Genomic DNA, 14,504 nt, shown 5'->3' on the forward strand with positions numbered 1-14,504 from the left:
AGTTGTCAAGTGACCATTCCTACAGAAAGCAGATAAATAGTATACTTCAGTGTAAAAAAAAAAAAGTGCAGAGAGTATCACGCTACAGGAAAAGCAACTTTTCTTCGGAAGGCACTGATTTAGACTATTACACAGCAAGCAGAAGCATTCACTTTATGGCAATCCTTGATCTCCTTTTTGAGAAAAGGAGTAACGATGTTAAACTTCCCTCAAATAAACAAAAATAACAAAAAGCTAAACCCCATAGCTGACAGGCATTTTTTCCTTTGCATCACTCACTCAAAGATTTGACACCCTGAGAACACCTAAGCACCCTCACCTTGAAATCTTTTGAGGGTTTATCCTCACACAACCATCAGTGGTAAGCCAGCAGCCTTCCCACCTGAACCATGGTGTGTTGCAGCAGGTAACCATCTGGACATGGTGACAATTTCCAGGTGGTTTTTGCTGTCAGCTCCTTACAGCACATCTTTTGGCATACACCTGCATACCGGAAAGATCAGGCGATGGACACAAGTGGATCTATTGCTGCCATATGCTCACCTCCTGCCCTGGAAGGTAAACTGCCCTAGAAAATAAAATAAGGGTTTAGCTGATTGCACGGCAAGGGAAGGCTCTGAGGAGCGAGCAGACAATGCCACGGGGAACCTCTGCCCAGCCAACCTCACCGCCCAGCCCACTCGAGCTGATAAGGTGAGCAAAGGCTCATTTCATTTAGGCAACAGCTCAACTATTCATGGACGGTGATCTCCTTGAAAAAAAAAAAAAAATTTTTTGAAAGAGACACTGATGTAAAGGATCTGCGCTTTCCTCATCTTAACTTCGACTGAATTACCAGAACAGCCCCAGTAGTCTGAGAGAAAAACAAGTGCCTTGGTTCACCTGGGTTGGGTCTTCAAGTTGCCCTGGCATTAAGTGCTGCAGCAAGCTAGTAATGGTAGATGAAAAAGCGACAGATGAAATAACTTTCATCCACTTGTTCATCCCACTCGTCGGGTGGACTCTGAAAACGGGTGCTGAAAAACGAGGCACGTCCCACCTGCTCCTGAACGAACAGCCAGCTGCCCGGGCTGTCCCCACGGCAGCGACAGCAGAGCAAACCTCTCCAGAGGTCCTAGCCTCTTCCGAGCAGCCCTCCTACAGCCGCTGTCTCTTTTGACAGACCCCATCCCTCCTTCCATGCCCTAAATACACACACCACCACTCCGGCTGCACCTGGCTAGGCAGGTGGGAAGAGCTAAATGGGCAAAGAGTTGAGTGACGCTGAATTTCGGGGTGAGAAGAGTCAGAGAAGTAGCAGCACCATCGAACCTCCTGCTGTAATTATGAAAAGCAATGGGTCGCACAGGGAAACGCTGGAGTGCAAGTGCTTTTCCAGGAGCAAAGCATAAAACAAAGACACAATTCAGATGCAAAAGAGAGAGTTGAGCGCTGAAATTATCATCAACTCCTCGTTTTTACAAATGATACAAGTCAGACCACAGGGACTGTTTACTTCATCGTTCTTGGACACCGGTGTCTTAAATACACATCTCAAAAAACAAAATTAAGAAATTCTCCAAAGCTTATCTTTTCAGTCATTTAACCACATGCCCTGGTTTGGGCTGAAATAGAGTTAATATCCCTTTTGGGGAACTAGAGGAGTGCTGTGTTTTGGATTTAGCACAGGGTTTGGTATGAGCAGAATGCTGAGAGCACACTGATGTTCCCAGCTGCTGCTGAGATTTCAAGGACTCTCCGACTCCCCATGTCCTGCCAGTGCGCAAGGGCACAGGGAGGGAGCGTGGCCCAAGCACCAGACCCAAGATGGCCAGTGAAATATTCCATATCATGGAACGTCATGCTCACTATACAGAGGAGGGGTGGTTGGGAAGGAGCTCTCTCTCTCTCTTCAGGGACTGCGATTGCAGGATCTTATTTTGGGATCGCTGGCCGGGAACAGGCTGGATACTGGTCAGCGGGTGGTGAGCAATTACACTGTGCGCTGCCCGTTTATATTTTGTTTTTCTATTATTGTCATTGTTCTCGTTTTATTACCATCATTAAACTGTTCCTAGCTCCACCTGCGAGTCTCCCTTCACCCCTCTGATCCCCCCCCCCATTCCCAGGTGGGGAGGGGGAAGGGTGGGTGACCGGCTGCAGGGTGGTTGGCTGCCGACCACGCTCAAACCACGACACCACCAGCTCCCAGAAAACTTGAAGTTTTAAAGCAGCGTGAACCCACGCGAAATGCAGGTAAAGTTACGCTTCGAACAGCCTGAAACAGTTCAGGAAAAAGATATCCCGTGGCCACCGTAACCGCGGGGCAAGTTCCCACCGCTCGCTGGAGAGGAGAGGTTGGGGCCCCCTCCCCGGTCACGAAAAGCTGGGTCAGCAGTTCTGGGCTCCAGCTGGCTGCCAGGGGCCGCCCGCTGTGCTCTGAGCTGGGATCAGCAAAGCCTGAGCCTTGTGAGAACCAGCTTGTCTCTTCCTCCACTGCGGGAGAAGTTCCCACCGTCAGTTCAGCGCCGCGCGGGGCAAGAAGAGGTGCTGAGGCAGAGCCCACCGCACAGGACGTGCCCAGTACAGAGTCAGCTCTGGAAACCACCATAATGCATCCAACACCAGTAAAACACGGGCAAATATTAGCGTGAGAATACAGCCCAAGAAAGCAGAGGTGGTTTGGGACATTCAGGGAATTGGTTGTGGTAAGACCGTGCTCTGCGTAACCCAAAAAGATCTCAAACACTGGCATCTGTAAGTGGAAACAATTATTTCATAGCCCCAGAAATGGAGGAGGATCACGCCAAAGAGTGAGATAATTAAGGTAGAGTTTGAACAACTAACAAAAAAAAAAAAAAAAAATGCTGGGCTACATAAATTTTAGAATATTTTACGACTTTGCAGATGAGAACACTCTTTCATTTGACTGAAAACAGGTGTGGGAAGGGATGCCCCAGGCCTTTTTGCAGACCACTGGAAACATTTTTTCATTTTGCTTCTAAATAGATGCATTTGATCTCCAACTGCTGGTACATGTTCCCAGGCTCAAAATAAGACAAAGAGGAAGTCTGTCTGCACTTTAAACAGCACTTCCTTTGACACTGCCTCTTTTCTTTCCTAAGTCTTCAAAAGCATCCTGGAATCTTAAATTAAAACAAAATCTCAAGCCTGGCATGGATACTGGAGATTACAATTGCCATGCAATCCATGAATTGAAATACGTATCCACATGAGTTGTTTTGTCTTTTTAAAACATACATACATATGTACATAAGTAAAAAGATTACCCTGCTTTACGGGACTGAATACCATGATGAACATCAGGAAAATTCTAGGTACAACAGCTAAAGAGGGAGAAGAGAAATATATCCTCCCAAAAGGAGGAACAAAGGCATTCCGCAGTCCTTGCACAGAAGCAGATAAATTAAAATACAGATAAATTTAAAAAGATGATTGAATGGCCTGCTGAACCACTCTCAGCAAACTCCATGGGAACTAATGGCAACATTCTCACAGGAATAGGCTTGATCTGCACAGCAGCAGAAGTTACGTTTTATCCCTATAGCAACACAACATTTTCAGGTTTCTTCTGTTCCACTGCGTCACTCTTCTGTATCACTGGCTTGCAGAAAATGAATTAAATACTTTTTCTACTGAGAAAATTGGATTCGATATTCTGTGCGATGTTCCTACTCAAGTTAAACCATGAGATTCTGATCACAAAAGGCCCTTGTGAAGGGAAGAGCTATCAAAAGGAACAGATTCTCTCTTCCAAGAACAGCACAGCAGTTACTATAATAGTCACTTTTCTTTCCAACTTCCAAGATCTCTCTCAAAAACTCCTTTTTAGTTCTATTTTCGTTAACCTTCGAAAGCCTCGGCTGTTCAACTGCATACCTATCAAGTCAGACTGAGCAGAAGATACTTTCACAGACCGATAACTGAAGTGCTTCAGAGAACAGCAATGCGCTGGATCTTCTCCATTTGAATGCTCTTTTTCTGTGCTCCGGTTGGCACAATCCGCCTTTTTGCCAAGGGGATGAGTATAGGATGTTCCTTTTGGGACTGGAGCTCCTCTTCGTTCCTAAGCAACAGATTTGCATAAGCCAAAGTAGCAAAGAGAAATGCTTTTCACATCATTTACTGGCCTGCCTGATTAAAGTAAAAGACAGAAGAAAGCAAACAGCAGCTGACAGTCCTTTGTGCAACAGATTTGACACACTGTTCGGCTTCCAAAAATACGTCTGTGATTGGACTAAAAAAAGGGCTCAATAGGTGTAAAAGAGAAAAACAAAAATTCCAGCACTGAATTATCCCATCCCAGCAGCACAGCAAGCCCCAGAAGAATGGCCACACAATGGAAACAATTAATTTAGTATTAGACTCCTACGGGGCAGCGTGGCTCACATCAACTGCTTTGCCCTGCCGTTGGAGGGGCACGGAGGGGGAAGCAGGCTTCCAGAGAAGGCATAGATTTGGGGGAAAATGTAAGGCTAAAGCACAGAAAAACTATTTTTTTTTTGGGGGGGTGGGGGTTGTTGTTTTTTTTTTTTGTTTGTTTTTTGTTTTGGTTTTTTTTTTTGTTTTGTTTTGTTTTTTTTTTTTTAAGAAAATCTCAACTTCCCAAACTAAAAGCTTTTTGCATTCAGTCACGTGTGAATTTTTTCACACAATCCTCTTCATCAAGGCAGCCTACGTTGCCACCTGTGCAGCTTCTGTCCCCTGCAGGGAAACATCACAATCTCCATCTCTACGCGAGCAACAGCTACGCTATGACTGTGCAAGCAAGGTTCAAGTGCTCAGCGATACACCAGCCTTATTGTTGTCCCAAACCCGGCGGTTCTTCACCCGGTGTGCAGAGAGCCAGTTAAAACACGAGTGGAGATATTTGGATTTGATGTGGATGCGCCTGCAGGGGTGCCTGTCCCAAGAGAGCACATCCTGGTCCCAAAAACTACAATTTATACTTATCCAACTCACTGATACATATCTGCTAAATGCTCCTAATCTCTACACTTAGCATGTAAATTAGCGTGCCTGCCTAGTTTGACCTCTCCACCACCTTCTTTTGACTCTGGGGTGTAATTAGAATTGGTGGTCAACGAGTTGGTGGTCGCTGCCACCCCTTGCTGGAACTACCTTCTACCTACTTTCCTCCTAATTTGACAGACATATGCAGTTCCTAGCAGTTCGCTGTCTCTACTTCCCATTAATCCTACGTAGGCTTCTGCTTTTTGTCAGGTATACACAATAATGGATTGTTTCAAGGTTAATCATCTGTTTCTACCATTGTTGTAACAGCTCATCATTTGGTTACATAGTGTGATCCTGCTTACAGAACAAAACTTAGATTCTGAGCTGCAGATCACATGAGAAATAGTATTTTCTTGCCATTTGGTAAATTTTTGCTCCTCTACCCTTTTACAACACTATCAAAGACCAAATTCTGTGCAGTACCTGATACTTTGGCCAGCAGCAGCAGCACCATTCATGCAACCTAAAAGCCACACCTTCGTGAGTCAGTGCTGTTTCTCCCTCTCACAAGATAATCAAGGTCAGGGGGACATCGCTGCTAACGATGCTGTCATGCAGCTGAAACAGCTCCCTGACACAGGGACCACCAGCACTCAGATGACAGTAGGTCACACTTGTCAAGAAGCAACTACAGGCGCTTCCTTCCAACGCCCTAGACAAATTCAATCACATTTCCAATGACAGGAAGGCCTGACACTCTACTATCATCCCAAGAGGTGATAAATGGGAACCCCCAGGGTCTTTGGAGCCTGCATCGAGACTGGTGAGCCACGGGTGGGACCGTACTGTCTTTCTCCAGGCCTGACACTAAGTGCTGGTCTACTAGCTACTCCCTTTTAAAGCATCAGTGAGAAAACTCTCCCACAATTAGAGAACATCGTCTAACCCTAGCACTCCTGCACCACAGCACAAGGCTGGAGTCACTACACTCTTGCTAGCAAGCCAGCACAAGCGTGGCTTGATCTTTCCTTGCTGTGTTAGCAGCCAGCAGTAGCATGTGGATGAGCCCCATACTAATTCTATAGCAGCAGCAACTGCAAGGGACAATGCAGCAAGTTATCACTGGGTATTTTGACAGGTGGCCTGGCTAAGTGCTATGCACCTGCTGTATCATTCCAGATCTTGAAGCTTTGGAGGAGAGATGCAACTTCCTGATGATAAAATGCAGTGTCAAATGCTATCTCCACGTAGGAATCTCAACCACAGTTTGATGCACACATTTCAAAAATGGAAAACTGATTCTGCTCATCCCCATTTGTTTCATTTGAGAATTCATTACGCTGATATGGGACAAGCCTAAGCCTGTAAAGTCAGCTCCAAAGGCATCCCACACATGTGAACAAGGAGGCAGAGCCTGTCGCTGCAGCTTGGTCTGCAGCATGCAACCCCTCTGCAATGGCACTTGTGCTACAAGAATTCAGAGAGGAGTTTTGTTTGGTTCATTTTATCTGTGTACCTAAACCTGAAGCTGCCGATATAAAATTAAAGAATCTGCTATTGGTGGGGCTAGATGGCTGAGGGGATTTGTGCCAACTTAGTAAATACAGGGCTGAGTTAGTTCTGAGTGAACATGAGAAAAATCCATTAATCCTAAATTTACATACGCATTAAAAAGCCTTCTGCAATATTTGGCCTCTCTTCAGGCTGGAATGATGTTAAAGATTTAAATGTTGCCCCATTCTAGGTTAGGTGTGCTGAGATCTGTTTTGATACACTTATGTGCCTCACCCCCTTTAACACTCCCTGATGTTACATCTTTGAGTTGCACCAACTGCAACTTACATTTTGCTTGTTCTTCAACTTCCAGCTCTTTCTTCTTCTTGCTTCTTGACTAACTCCCTCCCCTACTCTTTTTCATGTTCTTTTCCTCTCACCCAGTTCACTCTGTCCCTCCCCTGCTGTTTAATCTTCTTGTTTTGCTGCTTTATCCATTTTGCTGTGCTGCTGCTATCTCCTGCAGCTGTCCTCAGCACGCATTTCTTCCATACTTCTGTTTCTGATCCTTCCTGCTGCTGCATGGCTGTGTTAGGAATCAGTGCTGCACTGCAGTGCTTTGGGCAAGACAGAGCAGCTGTGAAAAACTCTCTCCTTTCTCAGCAGAGATTCCCAGTGTCAGGATTCTGCAAATAAGGAGAAAGGGAGCAGCAAGAAGCAATAACCACCCCAGAAATAGGAGGAGGAAGCATGTGCACATGGAGTGAGCCCATCCTTGCTCAGACACAGCACCTTTCACCCTGCAGAACCACCCTCACAGACCGCTCTTGCCTATTCAACACGGGTTGGGTGGGTTGTCCTTTGCATTTGGCTTGGAGGACCTGGTGTTACTTTAATCCCGAAGGGCACAGCTGGGTGCTTATGCTGAAAGGAGCAGGGGATGGGGGGCTCAGCACCCGCCTGTCACAGTACGGGTGAGGGAGAGGAGCCACAAAGTTCGAGGGAAAGGCAAGAGCCTGGAGTCTTTAGATTTCAAACTGATGAGCAACACGACCCCTCAGCCTCCGACAAAGCATTTCTTTAAGCGTGTGAGTTCTCAAGCAGTACTTTCATTTCGCAAGATTGGAAAGGAATAAAGAAGAAAACACCGTTTTCTCCGGGGAAGGGGAGGATAACGCTCTCGTCCCGAGTGCAGTTCCAGCCACGGTCGCTCCAGGGTCAGCCTTAGGGCTCCTGGCAGCAGCCCCTGCCTGCGGGGAGGCCGGCGGTCCCGGCGCCGTGGGGGGCAGCTGCCCAGCTAGTGGCAGCCCCCCAAATCTCCCTTCCGCACCCCTCACCCCGCTCCGTCTTTCGGCATGTGCCTCCCGGTGGCACGACAGGCATTAATTGTCTCCAGCGGGGTTTTTTTGCAACGCAAACCTGCAGCTGGAGCTCTGGCTTCGGCACTGCCTTAAAGTTTAAAAAGTGAACAAAGGCTTCAAGAAAAATGACACTTTGGAACAGAGGCTGTGTGCTCTCATTCCCACTCCTTCCCTCTACCTGTAAGTACTTAGTAAATCAACAATACAACTCTCTCAACTTTCATTTAAGCAAAGGAAAAACAAAACAAAACAAAATGTTACACTGCTTTACCTGAAAAATAAGTTGGAAGATATTTTAGGTGAATTTGTACTATTCATGCTTAAAAGCAGCTTTCTATTTAATATCCAATACAGTACGAGAACAATGTAAAATTTTGCAAAATTACAGTATTTAAAAAAAAAAAAAAAACAAAACACACAAAAAACAGGCTTCAGAAGCTGTTAAAAAAAAAGTATTATTGCATGCATTTCGGGGAGGGGGAAACTCAGACAAGAAGCAAGTTATAATTTAATAGTTGTCTTAAAAAAGTTAAGGAAATACTACAGGACAGGATGGAGGAGAAAACAGAAATAAACAAATAGCTTTTAGTTTCTTAAGCTTTCTTATTCCCCTAAAAGAGCTCATCATCTGTAACATTTTATACTTTCATTTCCATAAAACACATGAAAATCTGCAGTTTCGGTGAAAATTCCTTGAAAGCTTTACTTCTGATATCACCTGATAAGCGTCCACATCTATCCTGCACAATGTGTCATGACAGTTTACCTGAACTCTACATTCAGAATGTATAAGTCAGTGAACTCTGCTTTTTGATTTAATATATGTCAGTGAGCTCACTTAAAATAATTACTGAAAGACTATAAATCAAGTTCAGCTCTATAGCATTTTTATTTCCTGCCAACAAAGTGTCCATGCCCCTATCAGAATTAAAGGATTTTAAAGCGACATACAGCACTACCACGTATTTAGCTAAACCCTAGAAACAAATCTCTCGTATAAGTGCGTAAAATGAGCTTCTCCAAAAGCTCCTTGTACCGTTTACACAGCTGGAATCACTACTTAGCATATCAACTCTTGAGACTCATGTCCTAACATAAAACCGCAGTACTGGTTTTGAAATCTAAGTATTTGTTTCTAAAACTAAAAGCACCATTCATTTTTTTAACTTGTACTGAATACTGTATTAATTCATACGAACATTAGTGAGACTCAACCCTGCTAATCATTTGTAGAGTATGACATCTAGTAAGCCTAAGTCTACACACAGCCTGAAGTCTTAAGATGCCTTTCGGAGGAGGGAGTGGAGGGGTATGGCGTTTTTTTGCTCCACATGACTTCACACTTGTCTTTAAAAAGCTGCTTGGTCATTCTACCACCTCCTGACCAACATTCCTGAAAAGCAGACCTGCAGAAACCAGCCCTGTGAGAGGCTTGCTGAGAGACACCCCGTTAAACTGAGACAATCTCCCTAAATCTGGTCCAAACACGGAGAAATCGTGCAATTTCACCCCAGGAGCAACTGATTTGTAAACCAGGAGCGCTCGCAAACCAGGGGAAGGAGGGCACCACACCACAGCCTCCTGCCCTGGCATTTACCTCTAACGAAAGCAAGAACAGAAGCGTCAGTTCCTCACGCGTTACCCAATTACCTGAAATAAGAAAAGCTTTATTAAAGTTAGCAGGCAGAACCTCCCCCTCTTGCGGAGGACGTTCACTTCAAGCCGTGCCTACGCCCGGGCACCCATCCCACCACCACACACGTGGAACCACCGAGCAGGACCACCACGTTCCCCTTCCCTTCTCTCCCGTTATTGAGAAGAGTTTAACGGGGACCTCGCAGCGTGGCTTGGAGGGTTTGCAAATCCACACCTGGCAGGCCTCAGCCGGGTAAACCCCACGCAGGGAGAGCCCGGCAAGCAGCTCGCTCGCCCGCGAAGGGATTTGCACCCCGAGAGCCCTCCCTGAGCTCAGCGCCTCACCAGGCCACGAGACTGGCGCCCCATCGGGGTCCCTGCCAGTGGGAGCAGAGGTCTGGCAGTGTGAAACAGCTGCAGGAGATGCGGGGAAGAGATAAGGCAGCAGGACACAAGCGCTGCTCCTTGCTGTCCCCGGCAGCAGGGACTGCCACCTCCCAGCTGGGACAGCCTGGGGAGCTGGGCTCCCTCCCCAGCACCCCCAGCCAGATCTGCTCTCAACTCTGCTGCCCACAACCTTAAATCACCTCTTCCACAATGGTCTTTCTCTAGAAAGGCTACACAGCTATAAATCCACTTGCTGTCCAGCTGACCGTCAGCCTGAGGGGAGAGGGGTTTCTCCTGAGGTAGCAAATGCCTGACAATTATTTATGCCATCCCCACCTCTAACTGCAAAAAGTAGGGTTGCGTTAAAAGCCCAGGACTGCCACTTTTCCCCCCCAAAAAAACACTCAACTGTTTGAAGACAGGATTTTCTCCACAATGCACACATTTATGAATGCAGGTGTACTTATAGACATAACAGAGGTAGGCAGCAAACAGTAGGTACTGACACAGACAAAATCTTTTAAGTCCTACGAAGAAAACAAGCCTCAGGTATTTTTGCCACTGTGTTTACAGGAGATAAGGAGCTACCCAAAAGCTGAGTTACCACATTTTTGATGCCAAGAGATAGAAAGATTATCTGCTATTTCACACGCTCTCTCTTCCCGTAGCAAGTCTCATTAATTCATCATGCATTAATGTTACCACTAGAAAGGCAGGTGATGTGGATTAATGGAATTACACTTAAACCAAGAAAATCAATACACACTCCGTTATCAGTATTCCACAGCAAAGCATAAGCCTGAGCCCTACATACGTCAGCTTCTAAGGATATATGCAAAGAAGAATCCTAAACTGATGTCTGTAGCTTAAAACATAAGCACCATTACTAAGTTCTCAGTAAGTTTTTGTAAGTATACAATCATATTTCACAATGTTGAAATGTCCTTCTTTCGTGTTACTGTGTCAGATCTGCACCAAAAAAAAAAAAAAAAAAAGACAAATATAGGTGGCTTTCCTCTGTTATGTATTCAAATAACAATGTAGCCAAACACTAACAAAACGCCTGGGGAGAAGGTCTGTCAGAGGCTGCTTGTAACGGAGTCTATGTTCTAAATATCCATAGTTTCCAAACCTGTTACATTGACTGCTCCCTCGCTGTGTGATCTAGCCGAGAGCGGGTCCGAACGGCAGCTCGGGGCTGTTCAGTGAACCCCATTCCCACGCACACGGACGGATCCACCCGAACCCCTTCACCAGCCGCTCACGCCTGGCTGGTGCCGAGCTCCTGCAGCATCCCCAGGTGAACAAGCGCTTAACTCCGTTCAAGAATAATTGCTTATTAACTGGGGGCTCACCTTCGTTAACTACAGCTATTTAGAAATGCATAAACAGTAAAAATTCAGAAACTTGCACTGTCACTGTTTTTAGAGAAACAAAGTCAATCACACAGCTGACTCCTGATTCGCTATGGTATAACACGCCGCCCGACATTAAAGTTTATTTTACTTGTTGGTACAACAAAGGAACCACATGAAGAACTTGCCCTGAGAACATAGAGCAATTGTAAAATGAAACCATCTTGATGCACACATAAATATGTGTGGAAATTATGCTAAAAATAATTTTCTCTTGTTTATCACTCCAAGAAGTTCTAGCAGTTCTCAGGCAAAAGGATGCATAAAACTGAATCCAATAAAAGGAGCTGTGGTGTAGATTTTTTGTTGCAATTTTGCAGCTCAAATCCACTGAAGCTTCCACCTCAGCCTGAATATTTTGGCAATCTTTGAGAAACGAAACAAAAAATAAAAATCAGATGATTCTGAGAAGAGTTATGACAAGATTGTGAAACCTATCCTCGGGAACGAGCCACCTTCCAAGACATCTCTCTCAGAACGAATAAGCAAAGCGCTAACCAAAACTTAGGGAGTGTATCAGACAAACTTCTAACATAAAACATGGAGCCAGCACATATATCTGTTAATTATTTAATTACAGTTTAAAGTCTGTCTAATGAGTCAAGCGAATTTGCATGTTCAAGCCCAGGGGCCAATTTCCACCCAAGGGAAACCGAAGAAACCAGAAATTTGATAATGAACGCTCTGGATATTACAGAGACATCACTAAAGGACTACCAGCTTTTATAAGTCAGACATTCAGACGTCAAGGATTGAAAAGTCTGGATTGTTTGTGGAACATTCCCTTTCTTATAATATAGACTCATTTTTTTAAAACAACTTATGCAGTTCAGCTCCACTTAGGTTTAAATATTGTGATATCTGTGAAGTGAGACATTTTAAGTTAACACTGCTGAACACATTTCAAACACCACTCCACTCTCCTCATCATGACCCTCAACAGGACTTGACCAAACCTGAGGTCTGTAAATAAAGCACATGAAGTTCTACTCATCTGCAGCAGAGGAGGGGATAGGGAGGGAGGAGGAGATGCACATGTTGTTCTTCTAAGATTCTGAGAGGTTTATTCTCAAAATGAATAAATAAAAAAAATTAGGTGCAGCAATATGAAGATCACAAAGTACAACTGAGCTGGTCCATAAGTCACATTGTTCTTTATACACACACACAAGAAAAAAAAAAAAAAATAAATCTAAGCTGCTGCTGCGAAGCACTACTGTAGATTTCCTAGAGGGCAAGCCAAACAAGCTTTGACGATACTGGGACTACGCCTTCCTGCTGTACCCCAACGCTGTAAAGGCTGCTTCCAAATTCCTCCTCCTCCTTCTTCCTGGCAGCTACAGAGACACAGGCTGCCTGCACCAGCCAAACTTCACAGACCAGTTGGCTGGGAATGCTTAAAGAGCCTTCTACATCAGATCAGGAGAAACTCTGTTTACAAACGCAAAAAGAGTCTTTTAAGAAGTAAAAGTAGGACTTAAATAAAGCCAAGAAGCAGAACACTTAAGGAATAGCAATGCACTTTCTAGCACATAGCTCAGAGATACTTGGCCTGAGCACAAAATGGTTTGTGTATGTGCAATTAACATAAACATAATCCAGAGATCACAGAATTGCATTATAGCATTATTAGAAGTTCCACTTTGATAAACACGCTAACCAGCACCACTGCATCTGGACGTGTTCAGTAAGTTTATTACAATAAAGCTATGGCAAATAAGTAACTGGAACACAATGACTGGAGTCACTCATTAGCCTAAGCTTCCCATTTCCCACAGTTTACAGCAAAGGGCGGTATGACCTTCTAATTAAGAAGAAACTCCTCCAGACAGCTTTCCTCCCCCTCCACCGTGCACTCTCCAGCCACCACTGCAGGCAGACTGGCTACATCCCACAAAAACAACTTCTTCCTAACAGCCTCCCTGGCACAACCAACCATTTACGTGTCTCAGTGCTGCTACTCCGACCTGCCATCGAACGGCGCAGGAACAAAAATCCAGGCAATGCGAGCCTACTGAAAGGCAAAGACGATTCACAGAGTTGCTGATGAACTACGGGAATGCTCACACCAACGAAGTATGTGTCTGTCTCCATCTCTTTGCTCATCTGAGACAGGGAGGAGTGGGACAGGGTACCAGACCATCCACCTGGGGAGCCTGTGCTTACGCTGCCGCTCTCGCTACAGCACAGTTATTATAACTGGATAAAAACTACCTCTAGACAAAGTTACTCTACGTCCTTAGACAGATGCTAGATCATCTCCTTCACCTTTAGAGCGGGACGAACTTTCACGGGGCTTTTTTACTTTTACGCTTTCCCATCCGATCCGCTCATGGACAGCCTGGGAAGCAGAACTCCCACCACCCCTGCGTTACAGACACGCGGGCTACGCGTGAGACGGAACGATTCAGACCCCACACCCAAAAGACGGGGCTAAAAATGGGCTTTTAGGTAACAACTAACCCCCGAGGCCTCACCCACCGGCGGTGCCCGCCTGAGGGAACGGCCACCTGCCCGTTGCCCGCCTGCCTGCGGCCGACAGCCGCCCCGCAGCGCCCTTCCCTTCCTTCCCCCTCCCTTTTTTTTTCCCCTTCCTTCCCCCTCCCTTTTTTTTTCCCTTCCTTCCCCCTCCCTTTTCCCTTCCTTCCCCCTCCCTTTTTTTTCCCTTCCTTCCCCTTCCCCGCCACAGCCGAGGCGACGCCCGGCACCCCGGGGCCCGGCTCCGCCCGAGCAGCGGCCGGGGAAGGCCCCGCGGGCCGCAGCCCGCTGCGAGGTGGGGTTAGCCCGGAGGGGGGGGGGGGGGGGCGGTGTGTGTGTGCCAAAAATAAGAGCGGGGGGGAATAAATCAATCAAACGTAAGCGCACGGGGATCGCGGAGGGGCCGCGGAACCCGCCCGGGGCCTCAGAGAAGGCGGCTGTAGGCGGGGAGGGGGGTGAAGCCGCACCGGGAGCGGCGGAGCCGCCGCCGCCGCCGGGACTGCCCCCCACCCCGCGGGCAGGCCGCTCCGGGGCCCGGGGAAAACCTCTACTCACCCGCTCGCCGCCGGCTCCCCCCGGTAGGGCGGGAGGGGGCCCGTCTGTCCGTCTGTCCGCCCGCCCGGGGGTTCGGCCCGGCCGCCGCCGAGGGTCGCGTCGGGCCGGCGGCTCCGCTCCTGGGCCGCGCCTGGCGGGGAGTTTCCTGCGTGAGTCACTTCAACCGGGAGCTGCGCAGGGAAACACCCTTCCTGCCGCTCCAGCTCCTCCTCCTCCTCCTCCT

General features: G+C 46.7%; 1 protein-coding gene across 5 annotated transcripts in view; it reads right to left on the reverse strand.

The window, feature by feature from the left end:
• Positions 1–14,504, reverse strand: part of CYFIP1 (cytoplasmic FMR1 interacting protein 1) — a 79,059-nt gene extending 64,555 nt beyond the window's left edge. For 3 of the 5 annotated variants that reach the window (XM_032982472.2, XM_042788948.1, XM_032982468.2), the window contains exon 1: positions 14,282–14,504. The gene's annotated coding sequence lies outside the window, so the exon portion shown is untranslated. Of the gene's footprint in view, positions 1–3,879; positions 4,067–14,281 lie in introns of all 5 variants that reach the window. The other 2 variants (XM_042788947.1, XM_042788946.1) reach the window with 1 other exon arrangement.

The sequence above is a fragment of the Tyto alba genome, unplaced genomic scaffold, assembly GCF_018691265.1.
Source record: "Tyto alba isolate M040663 unplaced genomic scaffold, T.alba_DEE_v4.0 Super-Scaffold_14, whole genome shotgun sequence".
NCBI classification, from domain to species: Eukaryota; Metazoa; Chordata; class Aves; order Strigiformes; family Tytonidae; genus Tyto; species Tyto alba.